We start from the raw sequence: 26,733 nt of genomic DNA, 5'->3' as shown, positions 1-26,733 counted from the left end.
CGCCTCAGGACGCGGTGGTCGAATTGCCCGTGCAGAAGCACCTCGGCAACCAGATAGCCACTACCCCTGAACCGCGACCAAAAGGTGGTGCCTTGTGACGGAGCACTCCGCCACTGGTCTCTTCCCTGGTGGTGCGCCGGACTTCATTTTCTTCGACGACGAGATCATCTCTTCTCTTGGCAAAGAACCAACGTGCATCCACCACCAGGAACAACTGCCCCCGCCGGAGCTGCCCTCCACAACAAGGTACCGTGTCCGCCTGGCCTCCCTTTCGATCGGTTCGAGTGAGGTGTCTTAATCCTCTCTGTTCCGTTGGGTCGCCTCCAAGCTTTTCTCATTCGTTGTTCTGAACTGATTCAATCCACCGATAACAATTTGCAATACAGACTTGAATGCATCTCCACTAGAGACTTTTTGGGACATCGCGCCTTGCCTCTCTCCGAGTGGGCCTGGCCTCTGAACTTTACAATCTATTGTGATTCTTGCCTTCCTGTCTTGCCTTTTATCTGATAGGATCGAACTGTGTTGATTTCGTAACCTGCCTATCTTTTTCTCTCCCGTCCTAACTAATATTCGAGTGTCATCTGGGTTGAGGTATACACCTCTGTCTGAAAATAAGTGGTACCAGTAGAACCTAGAGTTGTCGATATTGCTAGGGGGATTGATCGTCTACTCCGTAGAGTAATTGTGTTTGATTTGTTTGCCGTGATTTGCCTTAGTGTTTTTCATAGACATTTTGTTATAAATAAATACCTTAATATCTTTACACTAAGCCTTGTTGGGTGTTTGCTTGTCTTGCTGTGAAGAATTGCCCTATTTTGTATACTCCACATACTGCTCAACTTTTCTTGAGAGAAGTCTGACTGCTCAGCCACAGCTACCACGTGAATCTGTGTGGTGCAGACTGCTACCAAGTGGGTTCACCGCCAACGCCTGTAGTCCTAAATCTTTTGCAGTGGTCCCAGAGGGAACTGCACAGGTTTCCGCCTAACAAGGGGGACATGAGTTGGACATGAGTGGGGCCTGGTGGAGGGTGCCCTGCACTGCTGGGGGGTGGGGGTGCAGGGAGACAGGAGTGGGGGCCTGCTGGCAGGTGCCCCTGACTGGTGGGGGGTGGGGGTGCAGGGAGACAGGAGTGGGGGCCTGGTGGAGGGTGCTCTGCACTGCTGGGGGGTGGAGGTGCAGGGAGACAGGAGTGGGGGCCTGCTGGCAGGTGCCCATGACTGGTGGGGGGTGGGGGTTCAGGGAGACAGGAGTGAGGGCCTGGTGGAGGGTGCCCTGCACTGCTGGGGGGTGTGGGTGCAAGTGGACATGAGTGGGGGCCTGGTGGAGGGTGGCCCTGGATGCAGGGGGTGGGGGTGCAGGGGGACATGAGTTGGACATGAGTGGGGCCTGGTGGAGGGTGCCCTGCACTGCTGGGGGGTGGGGTTGCAGGGAGACATGAGGGGGACATGAGTGGGGGCCTGCTGGCAGGTACCCCACAGTGCTGGGGGGTGGGGGTGCAGGGGGACATGAGTGGGGGCCTGGTGGAGGGTGCCCCTGGATGCAGGGGGGTGGGGGTGCAGGGGGACATGAGTTGGACATGAGTGGGGCCTGGTGGAGGGTGCCCTGCACTGCTGGGGGGTGGGGGTGCAGGGAGACATGAGTTGGACATGAGTGGGGGCCTGGTGGAGGGTGCCCTGCACTGCTGGGGGTGCAGGGGGACATGAGTTGGACATGAGTGGGGCCTGGTGGAGGGTGCACTGCACTGCTGGGGGGTGGGGGTGCAGGGAGACATGAGTGGGACATGAGTGGGGGCCTGCTGGCAGATGCCCCACAGTGCTGGGGGGTGGGGGTGCAGGGGGACATGAGTGGGGGCCTGGTGGAGGGTGCCCCTGGATGCAGGGGGTGGGGGTGCAGGGGGACATGAGTGGGGGCCTGGTGGAGGGTGCCCCTGACTGGTGGGGGGTGGGTGCAGGGAGACAGGAGTGGGGGCCTTGTGGAGGGTGCTCTGCACTGCTGGGAGGTGGGGGTGCAGGGAGACAGGAGTGGGGGCCTGCTGGCAGGTGCCCCTGACTGGTCGGGGGTGGTGGTGCAGGGAGACAGGAGTGGGGGCCTGGTGGAGGGTGCCCTGCACTGCTGGGGGGTGGAGGTGCAGGGAGACAGGAGTGGGGGCCTGCTGGCAGGTGCCCCTGACTGGTGGGGGGTGGTTGTGCAGGGAGACAGGAGTGGGGGCCTGGTGGAGGGTGCCCTGCACTGCTGGGGGGTGGAGGTGCAGGGAGACAGGAGTGGGGGCCTGGTGGAGGGTGCCCCTGGATGCAGGGGGTGGGGGTGCAGGGAGACAGGAGTGGGGGCCTGGTGGAGGGTGCTCTGCACTGCTGGGGGGTGGGGTGCAGGGAGACAGGAGTGGGGGCCTGCTGGCAGGTGCCCCTGACTGGTGGGGGGGTGGGGGTGCAGGGAGACAGGAGTGGGGGCCTGCTGGCAGGTGCCCCTGACTGGTGGGGGGTGGGGGTTCAGGGAGACAGGAGTGAGGGCCTGGTGGAGGGTGCCCTGCACTGCTGGGGGGTGTGGGTGCAGGTGGACGTGAGTGGGGGCCTGGTGGAGGGTGCCCCTGGATGCAGGGGGTGGGGGTGCAGGGGGACATGAGTGGGGGCCTGGTGGAGGGTGCCCCTGGATGCAAGGGGGTGGGAGTGCAGGGGGACATGAGTTGGACATGAGTGGGGCCTGGTGGAGGGTGCCCTGCACTGCTGGGGGGTGGGGGTACAGGGAGACATGAGTTGGACATGAGTGCGGGCCTGCTGGCAGGTGCCCCTGACTGGTGGGGGGTGGGGGTGCAGGAAGACAGGAGTGGGGGCCTGGTGGAGGGTGCCCTGCACTGCTGGGCTGTGGGGGTGCAGGGGGACATGAGTTGGACATGAGTGGGGGCCTGCTGGCAGGTGCCCCTGACTGGTGGGGGGTGGGGGTGCAGGGAGACAGGAGTGGGACATGAGTGGGGGCCTGCTGGCAGGTGCCCCCACAGTGCTGGGGGATGGGGGTGCAGGGGGACATGAGTTGGACATAAGTGGGGCCTGGTGGAGGGTGCCCTGCACTGCTGGGGGGTGGGGGTGCAGGGAGACATGAGTGGGACATGAGTGGGGGCCTGCTGGCAGGTGCCCCACAGTGCTGGGGGATGGGGGTGCAGGGGGACATGAGTGGGGTCCTGGTGGAGGGTGCCCCTGGATGCAAGGGGGTGGGGGTGCAGGGGGACATGAGTTGGACATGAGGGGCCTGGTGGAGGGTGCCCTGCACTGCTGGGGGGTGGGGGTGCAGGGAGACATGAGTTGGACATGAGTGGGGCCTGCTGGCAGGTGCCCCTGACTGGTCGGGGGTGGGGGTGCAGGGAGACAGGAGTGGGGGCCTGGTGGAGGGTGCCCTGCACTGCTCGAGGGTGGGGGTGCAGGGGGACATGAGTTGGACATGAGTGGGGGCCTGCTGGCACGTGCCCCTGACTGGTGGGGGGTGGGGGTGCAGGGAGACAGGAGTGGGGGCCTGGTGGAGGGTGCCCTGCACTGCTGGCGGGTGGGGGTGCAGGGGGACATGAGTTGGACATGAGTGGGGCCTGGTGGAGGGTGCCCTGCGTGCTGGGGGGTGGGGGTGCAGGGTGACATGAGTGGGATATGAGTGGGGGCCTGCTGGCACGTGCCCCTGACTGGTGGGGGGTGGGGGTGCAGGGAGACAGGAGTGGGGGCCTGGTGGAGGGTGCCCTGCACTGCTGGGCGGTGGGGGTGCAGGGGGACATGAGTTGGACATGAGTGGGGGCCTGCTGGCAGGTGCCCCTGACTGGTGGGGGGTGGGGGTGCAGGGAGACAGGAGTGGGACATGAGTGGGGGCCTGCTGGCAGGTGCCCCACAGTGCTGGGGGATGGGGGTGCAGGGGGACATGAGTTGGACATAAGTGGGGCCTGGTGGAGGGTGCCCTGCACTGCTGGGGGGTGGGGGTGCAGGGAGACATGAGTGGGACATGAGTGGGGGCCTGCTGGCAGGTGCCCCACAGTGCTGGGGGATGGGGGTGCAGGGGGACATGAGTTGGACATGAGGGGCCTGGTGGAGGGTGCCCTGCACTGCTGGGGGGTGGGGGTGCAGGGAGACATGAGTTGGACATGAGTGGGGGCCTGCTGGCAGGTGCCCCTGACTGGTTGGGGGTGGGGGTGCAGGGAGACAGGAGTGGGGGCCTGGTGGAGGGTGCCCTGCACTGCTCGAGGGTGGGGGTGCAGGGGGACATGAGTTGGACATGAGTGGGGGCCTGCTGGCACGTGCCCCTGACTGGTGGGGGGTGGGGGTGCAGGGAGACAGGAGTGGGGGCCTGGTGGAGGGTGCCCTGCACTGCTGGCGGGTGGGGGTGCAGGGGGACATGAGTTGGACATGAGTGGGGCCTGGTGGAGGGTGCCCTGCGTGCTGGGGGGTGGGGGTGCAGGGTGACATGAGTGGGATATGAGTGGGGGCCTGCTGGCAGGTGCCCGACTGTGCTGGGGGTGGGGGTGCAGGGGGACATGAGTGAGGGCCTGGTGGAGGGTGCCCCTGGATGCAGGGGGGTGGGGGTGCAGGGGGACATGAGTGGGGGCCTGGTGGAGGGTGCCCTGCACTGCTGGGGGTGGGGGTGCAGGGAGACAGGAGTGGGGGCCTGCTGGCAGGTGCCCCTGACTGGTGGGGGGTAGGGGTGCAGGGAGACAGGAGTGGGGGCCTGGTGGAGGGTGCACTGCACTGCTGGGGGTGGGGGTGCAGGGAGACAGGAGTGGGGGCCTGCTGGCAGGTGCCCCTGACTGGTGGGTGGTGGGGGTGCAGGGAGACAGGAGTGGGGGCCTGGTGGAGGGTGCCCTGCACTGCTGGGGGGTGGGGGTACAGGGACACATGAGTTGGACATGAGTGGGGGCCTGGTGGAGGGTGCCCTGCACTGCTGGGGGGTGGGGGTGCAGGGACACATGAGTTGGACATGAGTGGGGGCCTGGTGGAGGGTGCCCTGCACTGCTGGGGGGTGTGGGTGCAGGGGGACATGAGTTGGACATGAGTGGGGCCTGGTGGAGGGTGCACTGCACTGCTGGGGGGTGGGGGTGCAGGGAGACATGAGTGGGACATGAGTGGGGGCCTGCTGGCAGGTGCCCCACAGTGCTGGGGGGTGGGGGTGTAGGGGGACATGAGTGGGGGCCTGGTGGAGGGTGCCCTGCACTGCTGGGGTGTGGAGGTGCAGGGAAACAGGTGTGGGGGCCTGCTGGCAGGTGCCCCTGACTGGTGAGGGGTGGGGGTGCAGGGAGACAGGAGTGGGGGCCTGGTGGAGGGTGCCCTGCACTGCTGGGGGGTGGAGGTGCAGGGAGACAGGAGTGGGGGCCTGCTGGCAGGTGCCCCTGACTGGTGGGGGGTGGGGGTGCAGGGAGGCAGGAGTGGGGCCTGCTGGCAGGTGCCCCTGACTGGTGGGGGGTGGGGGTTCAGGGAGACAGGAGTGAGGGCCTGGTGGAGGGTGCCCTGCACTGCTGGGGAGTGGGGGTGCAGGTGGACATGAGTGGGGGCCTGGTGGAGGGTGCCCCTGGATGCAGGGGGGTGAGGGTGCAGGGGGACATGAGCTGGACATGAGTGTGGCCTGGTGGAGGGTGCCCTGCACTGCTGGGGGGTGGGGGTGCAGCGAGGCAGGAGTGGGGCCTGCTGGCAGGTGCCCCACAGAGCTGGGGGGTGGGGGTGCAGGGGGACATGAGTGGGGGCCTGGTGAAGGCTGTCCCTGGATGCAGCGGCGTGGGGTGCAGGGGGACATGAGTTGGACATGGTTGGGGCCTGGTGGAGGGTGCCCTGCACTGCTGGGGGGTGGGGGTGCAGGGAGACATGAGTTGGACATGAGTAGGGGCCTGCTGGCAGGTGCCCCTGACTGGTGGGGGATGGGGTGCAGGGAGACAGGTGTGGGGGCCTGGTGGAGGGTGCCCTGCACTGCTGTGGGGTGGGGGTGCAGGGGGACATAAATTGGACATGAGTGGGGCCTGGTGGAGGGTGCCCTGCACTGCTGGGGGGTGGGGGTGCAGGGAGACATGAGTGGGACATGAGTGGGGGCCTGCTGGCAGGTGCCCCACAGTGCTGGGGGGTGGGGGTGCAGGGGGACATGAGTGGGGGCCTGGTGGAGGGTGCCCCTGGATGCAAGGGGGTGGGGGTGCAGCGAGACATGAGTGGGGGCCTGGTGGAGGGTTCCTCTGACTGGTGGGGGGTGGGGGTGCAGGGAGACAGGAGTGGGGGCCTGGTGGAGGGTGCCTTGCACTGCTGGGGGGTCGGGGTGCAGGGAGACAGGAGTGGGGGCCTGCTGACAGGTGCCCCTGACTGGTGGGGGGTGGGGGTGCAGGGAGACAGGAGTGGGGGCCTGATGGCAGGTGCCCCTGATTGGTGGGGGGTAGGGGTGCAGGGAGACAGGAGTGGGGGCCTGGTGGAGGGTGCACCACAGTGCTGGGGGGTGGGGGTGCAGGGAGACAGGAGTGGGGGCCTTATGGAGGGTGCCCCTGGATGCTGGGGGGTGGGGGTGCTGGGAGACATGCGTTGGTGGGCAGTAGTGCAAGGTGACATGTGGGTTGGCTGGGAGGCATGGCCATGGTGGATGGGCTGCCTGCGGAACATGTGCAGGGGTGCAGGGTAGTCCCCTGTGGTGTGGGCCACTTGCAGGGGCCGTGGAGGGTGTAGAGGGAACAGCTGGGACGACCCACACGGCCAATTCACATGTGGGACTCCCCGGCACCCCCGAAATACACGTGGGCTGCTGGATTCGCGTGTGTAATTTGCCAAGCACCCGGAGTACACGTACCCTGCTGAAATTGCGTGTGGAACTTCACGCGCACACCGAAATACACGTACCCTGCTAATTCGCATTTGAAACTTCCCGCGCACCCCGAAATACACGGACCCAGGGCAATCGCGTGTGGAACTTCCTGCGAACCCCGTAATACACGTACCCTGCTGGTATCGCGTGTGGAAGTTCACGCGGACCCATAATACACGTACGCTGATGGTATCGCATGTGAGACTACCCGCGCACCCCAGGAATACACGTACCCAGGCACATCGCACGGCTGGGGGGTGGGGGTGCTGGGAGACAGAAGTGGGGGCCTGGTGGAGGGTGCCCCTGGATGCAGGGGGGTGGGGGTGCAGGGGGACAGGAGTGGGGGCCTGGTGGAGGGTGCCCCTGACTGGTGGGGGTGCAGGGGGGCAGGAGTGGGGGCCTGGTGGAGGGTGCCCCTGGATGCAGGGGGGTGGGGGTGCAGAGGGACAGGAGTGGGGGCCTGATGGAGGGTGCCCCTGGGTGCAGGGGGTGAGGGTGCAGGGGGACAGGAGTGGGGGCCTGGTGGAGGGTGCCCCTGGATGCTGGGGGGTGGGCGCGCTGGGAGACATGCGTTGGTGGGCAGTAGTGCAAGGTGACCTGTGGGTTGGGTGCGGGGCATGGCCATGGTGGATGGGCTGACTGCAGAACATGTGAAGGGGTGCAGGGTACTCCCCTCTGGTGTGGGCCGCCTGCAGGGGCTGTGGAGGGTGTAGAGGGAACAGCTGGGAGGACCCACATGGCCAATTCACGTGTGGGACTCCCCGGCACCCCCGAAATACACGTAGGCTGCTGGATTCGCGTGAGGAATTTGCCGCGCACCCGGAGTACACGTACTCTGCTGAAATTGCGTGTGGAACTTCACACGCACACCGAAATACACGTACCCTGCTAATTCGCATGGGAAACTTCACGCGCACCCCAGAATACACGTGCCCAGGCCAAACGCGTGTGGAACTTCCCACGAACCCCGTAATACACGCACACACTATTTTTCACACAGCGGGTGTCCGTGTTTGTCGGTACCCCTTTGCACCTCATTTGTCCTAGAGGGCCACTGTATGGACCATTCATCATAGCTGTATATGGGTCCTTTTTGTTAGCGCACATTTTGGCGCACATTTATTTCATGCGCAGGGACGCTAGCGCCTGCTTTCTTGTGGCGTACTTGTTTGGCCAGGTGCGCGTCTTTCACCGTGCGCTGGTTTGCCCTATTCGATTCCATGAATACGAGTTGTACTTCCCCCATGACGCCCATATTTTCACGCGTTGTTCCCCATTCCGAGTGTTAGGCCCCATGTTCCGCCTACTTTTGTGATGTGCGCTGCGCTATGTGCGATTACGCAGCAGCCGTGGCTCACGCCGTTGGATGACCTATGCGCCAGCGTGCGCTGCGCACTTTTTCAGCGCACATCCTACTTTCATGAATCGATGTGCGCTGGTTTCCCTGCGATTTTCGCAGTTGCACTGCGAATTTCGCACTTTTACTACGAATCGCACGTTTTGGCACCTCTGCGCCGAAATTTTCGGCGCACATTAATTCCATGAATCGGCCTGTTAGTTTCTACAGATAAGCCCCATATGAATCACAGTTCGTGGGGATCCACGTTTCTTATGTAGTTGGGGAAATGAATGAAAGTGTGTGTATGAACGGATGCGGCATGAGAACGAATGACTGCATGAGTTCATTCAAAGAATAACACGTTATTGTTTCTTGTAGCGTGACCCCAGCCTGCACAACCTTCAAGGCGCAGCTCAACACTGACGGCTTGCAACTGGTGACATCAAGGACCACGTTTAAGGACTCGACAATGAACAGAGCTAAGTGTTACTTGCATGACTAATCTGTATCAGTGGTCTCTCCCTGTTTGTTTGTATTTTGAGGTTGGATAAGCTCTTTAACCTTATTTCTGTGTGAATTTAACATGGTGTAAGGAGTCCTAACGAAAACATCTGAGGAATAATTTGTCCACCCGCAAGCAGTGAATGCAATGAAGATGTGCAGCAGTTAAACCTTTCCCAATCTCCCCATACCTGCCCACAACCTCTACCTTAACCTTTTCCTGGTTTTCCTAACTACCCCAACCTATCCAATCAACGAGACCCTAACCCTCTTTCCCTGCCCTGGTCGCGAATGCCTGTGTAAGCCTCGACTTGCAGGTCTCAAGACCAGTGTGGGGGTGGTTGGTTAAATCCACTCCTGCGCATGGGATCGAAGTGCCCCTGACAGAAGCGCAAGCCCACGTATTTTTACGGTGCCTGAGTGGGTGTGACCACCCCCCTATTTCTCTGCAACATGGAAGAAATTGCAAAGGCTCTGCAGGATATGCATAATGAATTGGCAGCATCTAGGCAGGAGTATGCCACCCTGTCGGTACAAATGCGCAGCCTGGCAGCGCAGACTTCACCATTGCATGGCGCAGCCCCGGTCCCAGTACAAGTGCAGGTGTCACCTGAGCCAACGATTCCATTAACGCCCCCAGAGCGTTATTCTGGGGATCCCCAGAAGTTTAACACTTTTATTACCCAGTGTCGCCTTCAAATTCTTACTAAGCCCACGGCCTTTCGACCCACACAATCCAGAACAGCTTTTGTTATCTCCTATCTTACGGGGGATGCTGCCGCATGGGCCAATCCTTTAGTACATAAAGATGACCCGTTGCTGTATAACTGGGATGGATTTTTGAGTGAATTCGAGAAGGTATTTAATAGACGGGCAACCACCCTGTATAAAGATAGAGAGCTGCTGACACTCAGACAGGGTAATAAAAAATTGGTGACATATGTCACACATTTTAATCGTTTGGTAGCTGAGGCCAAGTGGCCTGGTGAAAAAAGAATGTCCCTATTTTATCAGGGATTACGGGACGATCTGAAAGATTTGATTGCCCAAGTTGACCCGCAACCACAAGAGTGTTCTGACATGATTGACCTTGCCTTGTGACTCGATCACTGTCAGGCCGAGAGGCGCGGCGATAGAAAGAAGGGGGAACCCCGTCCAATGGTCCGGTTAGACCAGTCATGGGTATCCCGTGGGTGTGTGGAAAAGTTAGGTGGGGAGGAACCTATGCAAATAGGTTTTGTCCGAGGACCCCTGTCCAAAGAGAAGAGAAGGAGCGCAGGAGGAAGGAGGGTGTCTTCCTTTATTGTGGCTTATCAGGACATTTTGTTCGAGAATGCCCTACTAAACCTAAGGGTCAGGGAAACGCCTCTGCTCAGCAGTAGTGGGGGTCACCTGACCGAGCTTTCCGGAAAGTAGGGCCCCAATTGCTGACAATCCCAGCCTCTGTCATGCTTGAACTAAAATGGCGCTGGTGCGCAGTACATTCTGGGAGCGCTCGAAGCCATGATGGATATTTACTTCATGCCGCAGTGAAAATCTGCACACATTTTGCTGAGTGTTAGATTCACGGTGCTGAGGAAAACATGCTTTCCAAACCTGGTATGCGGTCAAGGACATTTCTGCTAGGAAAGCTAACTTTGTTATGGTTTGTTACGAGTGTGTTTTTAGAGAAGGGAGGCACTCTGCTCCTTAAGGGTGGCTGTCGATTGACCCAGCTGGCAACCAACGGCTGCTCATCAATGCGCAAGTGCCATTTCTAGAAGGTTCGAGAATCGCCACCTCTTTTCGGAGTGTGCATATATGCGGAGCACCGGGGGTGGTCAGGTGAGACTTCAGCCGGAGGAGGACGCTTACGTCTGGCATTCCTGTGAGCTGTGGTGCTCTCGGCCTGGCTGTTCCCGGGGTCTTCCAGCCACTTCTGGGCGAGGTGGGGAATCCAATTACGCTCACAGTGATGTATTTCCTTTTGAATTCTTTGCTTCTTATGTGATTTATGTGTATGTTATTTCTGTGAGTTATTTCTGTGTTATCACTGGTTGCTTCTAAACTTTGAATAAATAGCCATATATGTGCTGATTATCTTCTAAGAGTGTGTGGTTGCGAGTAGCCCGGTATAAGTATAGGAAAAGACGGGAAGGGGTCGACAAAAGAAAGGTGGCAGCTGTAATCGCTACCGCTGGTGTGGACTGGGATCCGGATAAGTGGGATGGTGATATTTTTGATTCAACCAGTCTCGAAAGTAGTTCCGCAAATGAGTCTGACTCCAAAATGGAAGTGAAACAGAAAACAGTGGCGGCTAAGCCCGTTAGAAGACGGCGAGCCGGACCCCACCTGCAGAATCCTGCTGGCGGAATGGTGGATTTAACCACGCAGGAGGATTAGACACAGCAGGAGGTTGGGGAAATTATTACCCGTTTGAGACAAAAATCAGGGGAAGCTTTATTGACATGGATGATGAGATTGCTAGATGGGGATGCTGCAGGGTTGTTGGTAGATTCTACGGATTCACCGCGTTTTTTACCCCTGTCAATTGACACCAATGTACAGGAGGTCTTAAGGGCAGAACCACCCCCTGACGGAAATGGTCAAGATACTCAGGTGTCTTTGTTGCACCTGATAGCCCAAGCATGTAACCGTAAATACCTGATTAGCACAGATTGGCCTAGCGAAGAAACGAAGTGGTATACGTTGAGAGAAGCAATTCAAAAAGTCAGAGAGCATGCTAAGAAAGAGGCTATTCACATAGATGCTCCTGATGACATGGGAGCCGTACCGCTCTCAGTTTCAACTCGAAACATGGTGATTAGAACCGCACCACCCGCATACAAAAGTGTCATTATGACTTTGCTCGTAGGTATGACGGGCAAAGCTACTGATGAGGGAGCGGATGCCATTCTGCAACTTGCAGATTTAGGGGAGTGGGATAAGAGCGATAACAAGCCACGGGAGAGAAAGGGGCGTAGTGAGAGAAGAACCGAAGGCAGGCAGAAAGATAGCAGAGATCCCGAGTGCCCCGAAAAGACATGTTTTTGGCTTTGTTAAAAGATGGTGTGCCACACGAAGAAATTGATGGCATTGAAACCAGAGTAATGTATGAATTATACAAAAAATGAGGACTTGCAGCCCAAGAGCGCTATAAACAGGTTAAGAAACAGGTAGTCACCACACCACAGGGGGACACCTCACCTTCTGCTCCCCTTGCAGAAGAACAAGACGAAGGGTCTATGGGGACACCTTCCCCGTATCAGCCAACATACGCTGATTTGAGAAAGGTGGTGAGTGCAATGCTAGAGGCGGAGTCGAGTCACACTCATTCGAAGTTTGACTAGGGCTTCGGCCAAGTTCCGGCAGCGTCTGCCCGCATAAAGGTTGATAGGTGGCCTCATGTTGATGTTAAGATTTTTTGAGGGCCAGGAAATACACAAGGGGTGCGAGCATTGATAGACACCGGGGCGGAGGCCTCTTTGATTCATGGCAATCCAACACGATTTAAAGGCAAACAGTTTACTATTACAGGTCTAGGGGGAAAGGAGACCCCCGCAGTACAAACGAAAGTGGAGATGAAAATAGGCAATTTGAATAAGCAGAAATACCAAGTGTTGATTGTCCCGATACCTGAATATATAATTGGCTTTGACATTTTGGAAGGGTTAACCTTGGGACTTGGCGGTAAAACGTACCAGTTTGGGGTGAGTGCATTGATCTGTACACCCATTACCGTAGGCAAATTGAAGATGCCCCCAGTGCAAGTGCCGGTGGCAACCAAGCGGGTAGCAATGAAACAATATCGCATTCCTGGGGGGGCACAAGGAAATTTCAGACACCATCAAAGAGTACATGGAGGCGGGTGTATTACGCCCTATTAGCACCGCATGGAACAATCCTCTCTGGCCTATTAAAAAGGGAGATGGGTCGTGGAGGATGACGGTGGATTACCGGGAGTTGAATAAACACACTATTCCCTTATTGCCCGCAGTCCCAGATGCCATTACCTTGATTGAGAATGTCCAAAAGTTTGAGGGGACTTGGTATGCAGTGATCGATTTAGCCAATGCATTTTTCTCTGTGCCAATTGCTGAACAGTGTCAAGAGCAGTGAAGATATTTACAAAAACCACTCTAACAAAACTACAGAACCACAGTCTCACCCCTTTGGAAGAAAAGCAACGAAGTGAAGAGCTCTGAGAAAACGCGAGAGGTTGGCCGACATAATAGAAACCAGAGCAACGACAGCGATTGTGGCCTAAAAAAAGTGGAATACGCTCAAAACGACTTGGCGGAATAAATCCAAATCACAGTCGTTGGCAATCAAGCCATCAACAAGAAAAACCGCATAGTGGAACTGGAAACTAACGAAAACGAATCACCGGACAACTGGGGGTGGCTTGCAAAAGCACTGAATAAATCAACTCAAAGCTAATGCCAACTAGAAAACTCACCCCCGACTGTCAAGTTTGGCTCCTGGAACACCAGAGAATTTGTGCATTTATACCAAGAGAGCTGCTTTCCAGGGTTGGATGTTGTGTGCCTTCAAGAGACTTGGCTGAACAACTGTCCCATCTCTGGAGAATATGAGATCGCATTCAATCCAGCTATCAAACAACTGATGGGTAGGCCCATGGCAGACCTTATTACCCTGGTCAAAAAAAGCTTTGGATACCAAATCGTCAATACCGAAAATGTGACTCCCTACATTCAGGCAACGACAATCGCACAAAGTAACGTAGGAAACAAGAAAATCCACATCCTGAATCTATACTGGAACCACAAGATAATAAGCGGCAGTGGATATTTAGACCAAGTTATAACTGTCATAGATGATTGGTTCAAAGCAGACGCTGGCGCTGATACTGTGATTTGTGGAGACTTGAATATGAACTGTCTAACATCAAACATTGACTCGAATCCAAACAACTATAACAAAACACAACTCGCCAGTCAATGGGCGACAGAGATGGCGCTAAGACACCTCATGCTAATGAACGGAAACTTAGCAGGTGATATTCCAGCTAAACCAACTTGGTGTAGAGGCACCCAACGATCGACGCTTGTCTACTTTTACGTTAGTGAGAAAATACATCAACACTCGATATCACTCGTGGTGCACCCTATGACCAACAATGATCATGACTTAGTCATTCTGTCATGTATCACAGCCTATGGAGCTAAAACCTCAACATGGAACTTCCCGGTAATGATTGAATCCAACAGGGTCAGATTGAAATTAAAGAAGACAGAGGTTAAAAAATACTAACCACATATGTGGATGAGCAAAAGGAGACTGAATACATCCATCTCTTAGACGACTTCAAAGAAAAACATCAAGGATTCAAAGCTTGAGGCTTTGTTGCAAAACATAAATTTGACCTAGAGGTGAGAAAAAGAAAGAGAGAATTAAGAGCGCAAATAAGACATCTACCGAAAACTGACTCCAATAGTTATCTAACGGCAAAAAGAGATTGTAAACAAAAGTACAAAAACTGGTTACGAACACACAAAGCAGATATGAAGCAGAACGATTCAGAACTAATAATGGAAAAATTGCAAAACAAAAATTCCTCGGATTTTTGGAAGATAATCAACAACGAAGGAGCCCCGCAATTGGCATTACTGACAAATGTAATTACTGAAGCTGAGTGGATACAACACTTCTCGAAGCTATACAGTAAAAGAACAACCGCAGTAGAGACTCCATCACCTAACCTAGAAAAATGGAAGATAGATTTTGATAAAAACGACATCGTGGAGATAATAAAAAGAGTTAGCTCCTCCAGAGCACCAGGCCCGGATGGTCTAACAAATCACACAATCAAAGAAAATCCGGAGCTGTGGGCAGAGCTATGCCACACGATGTTCAAAAGAATAGTAGCCAATTGTAAAAGCCTGGATTCATGGAAATGCGCAATAATCATTCCAATCTTCAAGAAAGGGAACCGTTCTGACCCGACAAACTATCGACCCATTGCGCTGCTAGACGTGCTAGGCAAAGTGTACGTGACTCTGCTACAACAACAACTTGTGAAATGGGCAGCCGACTCAAAACATCTGGACCCACGACAGACTGGTTTTGTCAAGGGTGTAGGCTGCGCCTTGAATCTCCTCTTAATCAATCTTCTCAAAATGGAAGCCATAAGAACAAGAACCAAGGTGTACCTTGCACTGATAGACTTCTCACACGCCTTCGACAGCATAGATAGAGAGCTACTATGGGAGAAAATGAAGACGTGGGAATGTCCGGAAGATCTGATAGCGGCCATCAAAGAGCTCCACACTGGTACAAGCACTGGTACAAACACCTTCTGCGGGGTTAGACAGTACTGCCCACTGGCTGCCATAATATTCAACTTATTTTTATCGGACATCGGAGGAGCAATTGACAGCGTACGCTCCTTTTCTCCAAAAATACACGGAGCCCCACTAAATTGGATGTTATATGCCGATGACCTAATATTGTTAGATGTAACACCTATAGGCCTACAGTGAAAGATTGATGCAGTGGAACTATATGTGAGAGCTAACGGCTTACAAATCAACAAAAAGAAGTGTGAGGTGCCAACGCTGCAAAACTTGAAAACATCAAAGCACAAAAAACCTAAATGGCACTTGGGAAAAGAGTGGCTAAGTAACACAACAAACACAACATACTTAGGCATGCAAATCAACTCAAGCCTGAACGACAGTCAATGGGAACAGGTAGCCAAAACCAAATGCCGGCAATTTGCATGCCAAGCTAGCGTATTACACAAGAAATACGGAAAATTCTCAATAAAACCGGTAAGGAACTTCTACTGCCAAAAGGTAGTGCCGGCCCTGATGTTTGGCGCAGAAAATGCTCTCGGATGCTCTGCGGATGTCTGGTCCACCCTAGAAAACATCTTCTGGGTAAGAGTTTTGCAACTACCAAAGGGTACATCAACTGCATGTACCAGATACGAGCTAAACTTAACATCAATCAACGCACGAGTTAGCTGGAACCTGTTGAGCCTCTTCAGAAAGGTGACCATGAAGTGGGCTTGCAATTTGAAATACTACAAAATCCAAGCAAAGGAAATCCCAACTGTCTGCTGTCGTTGTGGTATAAACGCTGCGAGGAAATATTGGCTTTCTACGACATCGACCTAAAAATCCTACACGACAATCCGGATGCCACAAAAACTAAGGTCTGGCGACTGGACTGGATCGTGACTGGGAACTTAAGATCAGCTAACAATTTAATGAAGGATGTCCCGTGTGTAGCTAGAAACCTAAACACTCTACAGTCTTATATCGAATTGTTCCCAGATAATGGCAGCAGAGCCCTGTTTTTACACTTCAGAATAAATGCATTTAAAACAAGAGAGTGGTCTAGAGAGCTACGCAAAACAGAAGAACTCAATGTAGCCTGTAGATTTTGCAATCAGATGGAAGAAACCTTAAAACATCTGACACTCCATTCCAAGAGACTACATCGGGAAAGAACACTGACATTAGGGCCTCATCTAACGAAATTTCAAACGCCAAGCGCGGATGACTGGTGGCAAGCCCTGTTCGACAGCCGGGAGAAACAACTGAACTACGCGTTAATTCGCTTCCTGAGCCTGTTGAAAAAACTACTGACATAATACCTAAAACAAGGGAAAAACTGTGAGAACGCATTAAAGAGGCTCCCAGCTGGCGAAGGCTCGAATGCGGCCTGAGAGCTTATGATGTTAAGGTTTTAACAGATGAGAGTTACCCGGACATTTAAAGGGAGAGAAGTGAGAACAAATTGTAGTGTAATATCTGTTCTTCTTTTTTTTAAAGGCATTTTTGCCAATAAAAATAAAAAATTTAAAAAAATTAAAAAAAAGATAATGGGAGTTTGACGGATAGGAGTTCGGCTGAAGGTAGGGTTGTGCTAGTTACTTCTCTGATGTTTAGGGTGGATTTCGCAATAATTGCTATTCCTCCACCTAATCCATTTTTTCTGTCAGCTCGGATGATGGTGTAGTTATCCGGGGTGGCTAGAGCTATAGTGGGGCCGGCTGCTGGGTGGAGCCATGTCTCCGTGATAGCGATAAAGTCTAGGTGGTTGGTGGAGATAATGTCGGCGACATCAGTAGCGTGGGCTACCAATGAGCGTGCGTTGATGAGAGCTCCCTTGATGGAGGTCAGTGGAAGGTTGACTTTCATGTGTGGTGGCGGGTAAGGTGTTGCAGGATTGAGACTCGGTGGAGGGGCAGTAAGTGAGGTGGGCTGCGTGAGGTTCCTAGCCTGATTAGTGAGCATTCTGGTGAGTTTTACATCCGGATTAGTGCGATGGCTGAGTCTAGCATTTCTAATCATGGTCAGTGGGGCTGCGTTCAAGAAGGTGGTAGAGGGTACAACAAGGCGAGAAGCTAGTCTTGTATTTCTAAGAGGTGTGGGACAAGGTATGAAGGGTGTAGGTGGTCTGGCGAATCTGTTTATCCAGTCCGCAAGAGAGAGTAAGTCTGGGTAAAGTGGTGGGGTTGTGTAGGCACGGTTCCGAGGTGAGATGTTCTGGAGCGGGAGGAAAGTAGCCATAGTTAGAGTGGCACCTCTAAGTGAGGCCATCATGGGTAATTTGGCTCTGGAGATATAGGCAGTGAAGTTCATAAATTATTAGCAAAAGTAGTTTGTGCACTAACGTGAGTGTGGGCGCTAGTTAGGCGTTTCAATGGCAATAAACATAGGCATCTACTCAAAATGCAGTGTGCAGAGGCCAGAGTGGACGCTAGATATGCATTTCAATAGTAGTAAGCATGGGTAGTAACACAGCAGTAAGAGGTTGCAGCGAGCAGTATGAGTTTGGCAGAAGTACACAATTACGGTCACGGTAAGGTGAACGCTTAAGGCTGTTTATGCAACAGGGGGCTATTAGTGTCATTAAAGATTGCTACGTAGAGCTAGCTAGGTATGCAAAGTACCAAAGCCGACGGATAGTAGGGGGCACGGTTAATCAGGGATTCTCAGCGATCATCACTCATCAGATGCGGTAAGTCAGCAAGAATACAGGCAAATATGCTACGTAGAATGAGTGATGTATGTAGTAGTATCACGACAGTGATAGACAGCGGCAGAGCAGCAGAGTTAAGACAGTAATGAGAGGTTCGGATCTCACCCACTGGATGGAGGAGCTCCCGATAAATGTACGGTAGGTCGGGAAAGTTTTGCAAGCGTGTTGAGCGTAGAGTCGTCGCCTTGCGCCGGTGGCGCAGGTCAGCTTGGTCAGTAGAGACGTAGGCCTTCTTTCTAAGGCCTTACTTCGTAGGCCGGCTGATAGCCTGCCGGCTATTGAATCACCTTAAGACAGACTAACTAGCCAATCAGGGCTGAGTAGGGACAGGCACCGGCAGATGCTCAGAACGCAGACAGGCATGGAGGTGGTGCGGCAGCGGCCATCTTGTGACGGGTTCCCATAAACTGCATTATCTGAGATTGTTGGCTGAATCTCAGTGTAAATGCAAACAGGGGCCAGATAAATTCAGGTATTTCGGCGGGTTCGCTCCCATTCAAAAGCGGCGGCTGTGTGCGGATGAGGAGGGCTTCAGGCACAATTCTTCAAATGCCTTGGCCTTACCTCCGTAGCACAGCGCTTCTCATGGGGAGGGGGTCTGCTCCTGCAGCCCACGCGGTCGTGCTCAGGAGCTCCAGCTCTGGCATGTGAGACGAGTGGTGGAAAGTGAAGGCGCAGGTCAGCTTGGTCAGTAGAGACGTAGGCCTTCTTTCTAAGGCCTTACTTCGTAGGCCGGCTGATAGCCTGCCGGCTACTGGATCACCTTAAGAAAGACTAACTAGCCAATCAGGGCTGAGTAGGGACAGGCACCGGCAGATGCTCAGAACGCAGAGAGGCATGGAGGTGGTGCGGCGGCGGCCATCTTGTGACAGGTTCCCATAAGCTGCATTATGTGAGATTGTTGGCTGAATCTCAGTGTAAATGCAAACAGAGGCCAGATAAATTCAGGTATTTCGGCGGGTTTGCTCCGATTCAAAAGCGGCGGCTGTGTGCGGATGAGGAGGGCTTCAAGCACAATTCTTCAAATGCCTTGGCCTTACCTCCGTAGCACGGCGCTTCTCAGGGGCAGGGGGTCTGCTCCTGCAGCCCACGCGGTCGTGCTCAGGAGCTCCAGCTCCGGCATGTGAGACGAGTGGTGGATAGTCCCAAAGCAGCCTTATGCCAATGCCGAAAAGCCAGCCAGATCGAAGACATGGATTCGTGAAATGCGGCAAACACGTCAGGAGCAAGTGAAAACAACCTTGATGCCAGTCATGCGAGAAGCATTTTCAGGACGGCGAAAACATTCTCCTATGATCACCCAGACGGAGAATATGTGGATATATCTGGCACAGCAGGTGCTCAACATATCGCACTTCTGTCTTACTGATGTGCCCAATGCTGAAGCTTTACTGACTACGTGTTTAGTAGCAGTGCTGACGCCTGTTCCGGTTTTAAAGCATATCTTCGGCGTCACACACAATGATTCTTTGGTTCAAGATTCGGATATTAGGCAATCTTTTTCCGTTTATGAGTACTGTAGGTTTTGCCAAGAAACCGATCGCAAATGGAGAAATTTGACATGTGTTATTACTTATAATATAACCCAAGGTGATGTATGTTATTTCATGACATGCTATGCACAAGAAATTGGCAAATGCCAACAGATCGATTTAACCAAACAGCACAATCACACAATGTTTGAGAGACTATGTTTCGCGAGTGCCACGCACATGCACCAGTGTAAATAATACTATGTCTTGTAATCATACAGTGATAGCTGCCAGTCATTTGAATCATGTGAACCTTCCAACAGGATGGCTTTTTTCATGTGGCAACATCACATACACTTATATTCCAGCTAACATTTCCGGAGGTCCATGTGCTTTAACTCGATTAGGACTAATGATGTTTCCTTTACACCCAGCGATAACTCGAGGTAAACGGTCAACTTTCCAATCTGTGGGTCTATCTCCTGATTGTGATTCACATGTACACTTGTTATCAGAAGCTGAGGTTCTAGCATTAACCCTTTCATTAGTGGGAGTTTGGGGTTTAGCTGCTGGGGTTTACAAATCTTTGATGAAATTAGCTTGTTTAGTAGTCAAAAGCCTTAATCATACTTCTCAGGCATTAGAAGAATTACTCCTTGATAGTCAAGTTATTAGAAAAGCAACTTTGCAGAACAGAGCTGCTGTTGATTATCTATTGCTAAAGCATAATTTAGGGTGTAACGCATTTGAAGGAATGTGTTGTTTTAATCTAAGTGACCATTCACGATCCATTGAAAGTCATATTCGAGGTTTGAGGGATCTCATTTCTCAAGTGTCTCAAGATCGTACTGGGAATTGGTGGGATTGGTTATTTTCATGGATACCTGATATTGGGGGTACACTACGTTACGCTTTTGCTTGCATTTTCATTATATTAGCTATCATAATAGCTTGTTGTCATTGTATTCAATGTATCCCCAATTCAGTTTTAATGTTTCGTCGGTTTTAGAGACCGGCTCCTTTGCCACCGGGCTATGGAAGGTAAATATCCAAGGGTGGAATTGTCATGCTTGAACTAAAATGGCGCTGGTGCGCAGTGCATTCCGGGAGCGCTCAGAGTCACGATGGATATTTACTTCATGCCGCAGTGAAAAGCTGCACACATTTTGCTGAGTGTTAGATTCACGGTGCTGAGGAAAACATGCTTTCCAAACCTGGTATGCGGTCAAGGACATTTCTGCTGGGAAAGCTAACTTTTTTATGGTTTTTTACGAGCGTGTTTTTAGAGAAGGGAGGCACTCTGCTCCTTGAGGGTGGCTGTCGATTGACCCAGCTGGCAACCAACGGCTGCTCATCAATGCACAAGTGCCATTTCCAGAAGGTTCGAGAATCGCCACCCCTTTTCGGAGTGTGCATATATGCGGGGCACCGGGGGTGGTCAGGTGAGACCACAGCCAGAGGAGGACGCTTACGTCCGGCATTCCTGTGAGCTGTGGTGCTCTCGGCCTGGCTTTTCCCGGGGTCTTCCAGCCGCTTCTGGGCGAGATGAGGAATCCAGTTACGCTCACAGTGATGTATTTCCTTTTGAATTCTTTGCTTCTTCTGTGATTTATGTCTTTGTTATTTCTGTGAGTTATTTCTATGTTATCACTGGTTGCTTCTAAACTTTGAATAAATAGCCGTATAAGTGCTGATTATCTTCTAAGAGTGTGTGGTTGCGAGTTATTGCGTCTTTCTGCGTTCAAAGTATTGGCTCTATAATTGCATTGGTGATTTATGTTTTTCCGTGCACTCTGGGGAGAGCAATACAGCCTCCCATATTAAGATATTGGGTCAATTGAGTTTTGCAGGACACTCGAGGTTGGTATCTATGTTGGTGGATTCTGGAGCAACGGGAAATTTTGTAGATGCCAAATGTGTTGCTGCACTAGGCAACCCCGTTCAACCAAAGATAAAACCAGAGCCGGTTCAAGCAGTTGATGGTTCTCCCATCTGTCCTGGACCTGTTACCCATAGCACCCAAACTATGACCCTTTTATGTGGGTGCTCTCATTGGGAAGAAATCACCTTTGATGTGATTGCCGTCCCACAGTTCGGATTCATTCTGGGATTACCCTGGTTACGGAAACACTACCCTGACATTCGGTGGGCCTCTGATCGAATTGAATTTAACTCCTCTTATTGCCAATCGCATTGTAAGCCAAAAACCACTGTGACCCCGTCTATCATTGGGGCCATTGAAAATCAATCGGCCGAGATATGCCCCATAACCCTACCAGAGAAATACACCAACTTTGCGGATGTGTTCAATAAAAAGGCAGCGGAAACCTTGCCCCCGCATAGATCATTCGACTGCAGAATAGATCTTGAACAGGGGGCTGTTCTCTCATGTAGTCGTATCTATGCCTTAACTGAGGCAGAAAATTAACACCTTCGCAAGTATATCACTACGAATTTACAGAATGGGTTTATTCGCCATTCAAACTCGCTAGTTTCCTCTCCCTTATTCTTCGTGCCCAAAAAGTCCAGGGAGCCCTGGACCTGTATAGATTATCGCAGAGTAAATCGGATTACCATCAAAAACCGATACCCCTTGCCCCTCATACCAGTACTATTAGATCAGGTACGAGACGCAGTAATCTACACGAAGTTGGATCTTAGAGGCGCTTACCACCTGGTGCGGGTGCGTGAGGGGGACGAGTGGAAAACTGCCTTCTGTACAAAATTCGGATTATACGAGTACCAGGTTATGCCATTCGGCCTCTGCAATGCGCCTGCAGCCTTCCAACACTTCTTGGACGAAGTCCTCCGAGAGTATTTGGACATATGTGCGGTTGTCTACATTGACGACATCCTAATATACTCTCGTAGTCCTCATGAACATGTTCAGCATGTCCGAGCTATTCTGTCTAAATTACGGGAGCACCATCTCTATGCCAAGTTAGAGAAGTGGGAGTTCCATCGTACCAGTCAAATTTTTAGGGTACTATTTAACACCCACTGGGGTAAAAATGGGCCATAAAAAGGTGCAGGCAATATTAGATTGGTCATCCCCTACTAACGTAAAAGAGATTCAGTCCTTTTTGGGCTTTGCCAATTTTTATCGGCGATTTGTTAAATATTTCTCGGTGCTAGTTACACCCATTACCAGATTACTTCGTAAGGGATGTCCGTTTGTATGGGATCAAGCCGCAGAATTGGGTTTCAACAGCTCAAAAAGGCTTTTACTGAGGCACCTGTCCTGAGGCATCCTGACTTAACTCAACCCTTTGTAGTAGAGACCAACGCCTCTAGTTACGCCTTAGGGGCCATTCTGTCCCAAAGGAATCCTGAATCGGGCCTACTCCATCCAGTGGCCTATTACTCACGTAAACTGCATCCAGCTGAGACAAACTATACTATTGCGGACTGTGAATTATTGGCCATTAAAGCCGCCTTTAGTGAGTGGCGCCATTATCTAATGGGAGCCCGCCATACGGTGACCGTGATAACGGATCATCGTAATCTGCAATATATTAGAACCGCTAAAAACCTAAGCCCACGACAATTGCGTTGGGCCTTATTTTTTGCAGAATTTGATTTCATCATCACGTACAGACCAGGTACTAGTAATAGAAAAGCTGACATATTGTCACGGTATCCTGACCAGGTCAAAGACCAGGAAAAGACACCACAAACCATAATTCCTTTAGCACGTATCGTGGGCACCACATTCAACTTATTTGAAGCGGTGCAATGAGAGTAAACCGTACAAGAGTTGCGCAAGTGGTGTGAAGAGGACCCACAACACAAGGTTGTTGCTCGGCTCCAATATCACAGTCAACTGCTATTCCTACCTACTAAAGAACTCCAAAAAAAGGCCATGTCCTGGTGCCACGATTCATCTCTGGCGGGCCATCCGGGCAGAACAAAAACCCAGGAACTGGTCTCACGATATTTCTGGTGGCCTACTTGGCGACGGGATGTTCACCAATATGTGGACAATTGCGATACATGCGCACGTAACAAGGCAGATCACCGTAAACCTGCAGGACTGTTGTGTCCTTTGTCCACCCCCTCTATGCCTTGACACACCATCACTATGGATCTAATAGTGGTCTTACCAGCAGTACAGGGGTTTACTTCCATATTAGTGGTGGTGGAAACCTTTTCTAAAATGGCGCATTTGATCCCATGTATAGGGGTGCCCACGGCGGGTCAGGTCACTGAATTGTTCCTCCAACATGTAGTGCGCCTGCATGGGTTACCATACCGTATCGTGACCGATAGAGGACCACAATTTACCTCTCGGTTTTGGCGTGAGTTTTGTCAAGTCATAGTAATGGAGATAGGCTTAACGTCAGGCTATCATCCTGAAACCTAAGGTCAGTCGGAAAGAGTAAACCAGGGGCTAGAGCAGTACCTGCGCTGTTTCATCACCAGTAGGGAAGTATCTTGGGTACAACACGTGTGGTTGGCGGAACTGGCATATAACAACGCGAGCCATACCTCCACTAAGCAATCACCCTTTTATTGCCTTTATGGCCATCACCCAAGGGTGCTTACTGTTGCACTAACAACTTCTGAGACAGCCCTTCCAACACTCATAGGGCAAAAGAAGTGTATAGAACAGGTATGGAAAGAGGTGCAAGATAATCTCGTACAATCTAAAAACACCTACAAAAACTATGCCGGCAAACATCGTCGAGCTTGGCCCCAATACCAGGTAGTGGATTTGGTTTGGCTCTCCACTCGAAACATTTCCTTGCATGGCCCGCGAAAATTGCAGCCACGATATCTGGGACAGTTTCCCATAGAACGAATTATAAACCCAGTGGCCATGCGTTTGAAATTGCCCCCTCAAATGAAGATTCGCCCAACATTCCATACCTCTTTATTGAAGCCTGCCCACAATGCCACCAAGACTCAAAAGCCACCACCCATTTTGGTACAGGGGGAGCCCGAGTACGAGGTCCAAGGGATCCTGAATTCCAAAAAGGACAGAACCGGGCGAGTCTTTTATTTGATAGATCGCTCCTGGGAGTCTTCCACTCATGTGCATGCCCCACGACTGCTGCCGCCTTTCATCGCAACTTTCCGGACAAACCGCGGCCGCAGCCGGCCTTCTGTGGAGGGGGGAGAGCCCCGAGGAGGAGGACGTGCTTTGAAGAACTCCAGCGAAAAGCTCGCATGATGGGCCCCGCCCCACCAGATTCTGAATCCGGCCCCTCTCCAGCCTACAGATAAGTTTCCTACGCGCAGTGGAGGGTGTGGGGATGCACAGCGCAGACAGTCAAGAAAGCCTGCAGAGGGAGTTGGGGAAAGCGCAGAGGGCACTCAGCCTCAGCCCATACCATTCGCCCCTGCGCCGGCACAGCAAGCTAAATAGCACCACGGGGGATTTTGTACGCAATTGTTATACCTGCCTCCACGCTCCGGAGGATTTCACACCGCGCGTAATAACGCAAGTAAAAGTCATTAAAAGAACGCAGCGCTGGTGTCATTAAGATGAGGATAAAGTTAGATGCCCCAAGCAACACGCGGCAAAGTTCGTGTTGGCATTTGTAAACAACTTAGTTTCTAAAGATAAGCCCCATATGAATCATAGTTCGTGGGGATCCACGTTTTTGATCTAGCCGGGGAAAAGAATGAAAGTGTGTGTATGAACGGATGTGGCATGAGAACGAATGACTGCATGAGTGCATTCAAAGAATAACACGTTATTCTTTCTTGTAGCATGACCCCAGCCTGCACAACCTTCAAGGCGCAACTCAACACTGATGGCTTGCGACTGGTGACATCAAGGACCACGTTTAAGGACTGGACAATGAACAGAGCTAAGTGTTACTTGCATGACTAATCTGTATCAGTGGTCTATCACTGTTTGTTTGTATTTTGAGGTTGCATAAGCTCTTTAACCTTATTTCTTTGTAAATTTAACATGGTGTAAGGAGTCCAAACGAAAACATCTGGGGAATAATTTGTCAACCCACAAACAGTGAATGCAATGAAGGTGTGCAGCAGTTAAACCTTTCCCAATCTCCCCATACCTGCCCACAACCTCTACCTTAACCTTTTCCTAGTTTTCCTAATTACCCCAACCTATCCAATCAACGAGACCCTAACCCTCTTTCCCTGCCCTGGTCGCGAATGCCTGCGTAAGCCTCGACTTGCAGGTCTCAACACCAGTGTGGGGGTGGTTGGTTAAATCCACTCCTGCGCCTGGGATCGAAGTGCCCCTGACAGAGAGGCAAGGGCATTGCAAAGAGCCTGGGAGGCAAGAGGAGGGGTAGAGACTGCAGCAGGGTTGGCCAGCTCCTTGCAGATTTTAAAGAGTTCGGCCGAGTTGTTAGATGCCGCAGAGACACGAGCTTGAATGTGGACTCTCTTCTTAGTGAGGACAGAGAGTCGGTATTGCCTTTGTAGCAGGCGACAGGCCAGTTTGTCAGAGGATGAACAGGAAGTCCTCCATTTCCTCTCAGCTGCCCTACACTTACGTTTAAGTGTAGCTAGGTCAGAGTCATACCAGGAATTGCACTTGGCTTTGGACTTCAAACGGATCCTCATGGCAGGGGCAAGAGCATCAAGCGTATCAGAAATTGAAGGGTAGAGCAGAGACAGGGCTGTGTCAGGATGTGAGACAGCCAAAGGTGGAGGGGGGAGGGAGAAAGTGGCGACATAAGCCTCAACTGACACACGCTTCATGGGCCGGATGTCTGAGAAGGTAGGTGGCAGTGTTGAGGTAGGCTTGGCTTGGGGGGAAGAGAGGGAGAGATGAGAGGAGAGGAGGGAGTGATGGCTCCAGGAGGGAGGAGTGGTCAGAGGGATGGAGAGGGGGAGGTCAGAGGAGATCAAGACATCGAGTGTGTGCCCTGCAGAATGAGTCGGGCCAGAGGGGAGGATGGACAGGGAGAGGGAGTCGCAGAGGTCATGGAAGAGTACAGAGCAGGAGCAAGGAGAGTCTAAATGTATATGGAGGTCATCAAGGAGGAGGAGTTGAGTGGTAGAGGCTAAGAGGGAGGAGGAGAGGTCTGCGCACTCAGAGAGAAATGAGGTGATTTGACCAGGAAGCCGGTAGATGGTAACCACAGTAATAGAATGGGTAGGCGAGAGAGAAAGCCTACAGACAAGGCATTCAAAAGAGAAGTAGGTCTGAGTGGGAATGATAGAGGCAGGAATCCACTCAGGAAAGAGCAGGGCTACCCCCCCACCTGACAATTAAATGCTTTGTGTCAGTAATTGCCAGGATTTTGTTAACCGGGAAGCCCAGGCGCCGTTTAACGTATGTGTCCTGTTCTGTCCGGCCACAACTCTGTAGGTCAGCCATGTTGATTCAACATAGCCCAGAATTTCAGGGAGGAGGGCGGAAGTCTGGTTAGCTCAATGGTGTTGCGCCACTGTCACACACTGTACTGATATCTAAAGACTACTAGAGATTGGTAGACTAGTAATCTACTGGATTGGTCAACTTGGAGTTTACTGGGAAAGTCCACCTGGGATTCTATTAAAACTGAAGGCCGCCCCATTGCCCATAGAGACTCTTTCCCTCCATCTGCTGCATAGATAAATTAGGAGCTGACCAATGTTTACACACAAGCCGAAACTAAAACTACACAGAGATGTTTATCAAACAGCAACTGATATATAGAA

The sequence above is a fragment of the Ambystoma mexicanum genome, chromosome 6q (assembly GCF_040938575.1).
Source record: "Ambystoma mexicanum isolate Mex_15411 chromosome 6q, UKY_AmexF1_1, whole genome shotgun sequence".
Lineage (NCBI taxonomy): Eukaryota > Metazoa > Chordata > Amphibia > Caudata > Ambystomatidae > Ambystoma > Ambystoma mexicanum.
The sequence above is the reverse complement of the archived record's forward strand: the minus strand, read 5'-3'. Positions refer to the sequence as shown.